Genomic DNA, 2518 nt, shown 5'->3' on the forward strand with positions numbered 1-2518 from the left:
ATTATCATGATTATTATCACTATTATTATTATTATTATTATTGTTATTATTAATATTAATATTATAATTGTTATTAATATTACTAAAATAATTATAACTATAATAATTATTGATATCATTATTATTATTATCATTCTTCTTATTATTATTATTCTTATTATTATTAAAATAATGATAATAATTATTGTTATTGAAATTAATTTTATCATTATTATTATCATTATCATTATAATTACTATCATGATTATCATTATCGTTATTATCATTATTATCATTATTATCATTATTATCATTATTATCATTATTATCATTATTATCATTATTATCATTATTATCATTATTATCATTATTATCATTATTATCATTATTATCATTATTATCATTATTATCATTATTATCATTATTATCATTATTATCATTATCGTTATTATCATTATTATCATTATTATCATTATTATCATTATTATCATTATTATCATTATAATCATTATTATCATTATAATCATTATTATCATTATTATCATTATTATCATTATCATTACAATCATTATCATCATTATTATCTTTATAATCATTATTATAATTATTATAATTATTATCATTATTGTCATTATTATCATTAATATCATTATTATCATTATTGTCATTATTATCATTATTATCATTATTATCATTATCATTATTATCATTATTATCAATATTATCATTATTATCATTATTATCATTATTATCATTATTATCATTATTATCATTATTATCATTATTATCATTATTATCAATATTATCATTATTATCATTATTATCATTATTATCATTATTATCATTTTTATCATTAATATCATTATTATCATTATTATCATTATCATCATTATTAACATTATAATTATTATCATTATTAACATTATTATTATTAACATTATAATAATTATTATTAACATTATCATTATTATTATTAACATTATCATCATTATCAATATTATCATTATTATCATTATTATCATTATTATCATTATCATTATTATCATCACAATCATTATCATTAATTTAATTCCTATCATTATCATTAATATCATTATTATTATTTATTTCATTTCTATCATTATCATTACTATCATCATTACCATTACTATCATCATTACCATTACTATCATCATTACCATTACTATCATCATTATTATTACCATCAATATTACCATTATCGTCATTATTATCATTATTATTACCATCAATATTACCATTATCGTCATTATTATCATTATTATTACCATCAATATTACCATTATCGTCATTATTATCATTATTATTACCATCAATACTACCATTATCGTCAATATTATCATTATTATCGTTGTTATCATTATCATTATATTCATCACTATCATTATCATTATTATCATCACTATCATTATCATTATTATCATTACTATCATTATCATTATAATCATTATCATTATAATCATTATCATTATTATCATCACTATCATTATCATTACTATTATTATCATTATTATCATTACTATCATTGTCATTATAATCATTATCATTATTATCATCACTATCATTATCATCATTACTATCAATATTACCCTTATCGTCATTATTATCATTGTTATCGTTATTATCGTTATTATTATTTCTTATCATCATTATTATCATTACTATTATAATTATTATCATTATTATTATCATAACCATTATAATTATTATCATTATTATTATCATTACCATTATAATTAATATCATTACCATTATAATTATTATCATTATTATTATCATTACCATTATCATTACTATTATAATTACTATTATCATTATTATTATCATTATTATTATCATTACCATTATCATTATTATTATCATTATTATTATCATTACCATTATCATTATTATTATCATCATCATATCATTATCATTCATTAGTAGTAGATGTATCATTATCATCATTATTATTAGTAGTATGAATATTTTCAGTACTATCATTATTATTATTATCATTACTATCATTATTATTATTATCATTACTATCATTATTATTATTATCATTACTATCATTATTATTATTATCATTACTATCATTATTATTATCATTATTATAATTACTCTTATCATCATTATTATAATTACTATTATTATCATTATTATAATTACTATTACTATCATTACTAGAATTATTACAATGATCATCTTTATTATCATTATTATAATCATTATCAGTATTATCATAATTATCATTATCACTCATACCACTCATATCACTATTATCACTATTATCGTTATTATCATTATCATTGTTATTATCCTTATTATTATCAATATCATTATTTTATTATTTTCATTATTATCATTATTATTATTATTATCGTTATTATTATCATTATTACTATTATCATTATTATTGTTATTATTATTATTATTATTATTATTATTATTATTATTGTTATTATTATTATTATTATTGCTAATATTATCATTATTATTATTATCATTATTATCATTATTGTTATTGTTATTATTAGTA

Source organism: Penaeus chinensis, chromosome 3 (genome assembly GCF_019202785.1).
Source record: "Penaeus chinensis breed Huanghai No. 1 chromosome 3, ASM1920278v2, whole genome shotgun sequence".
NCBI lineage: Eukaryota > Metazoa > Arthropoda > Malacostraca > Decapoda > Penaeidae > Penaeus > Penaeus chinensis.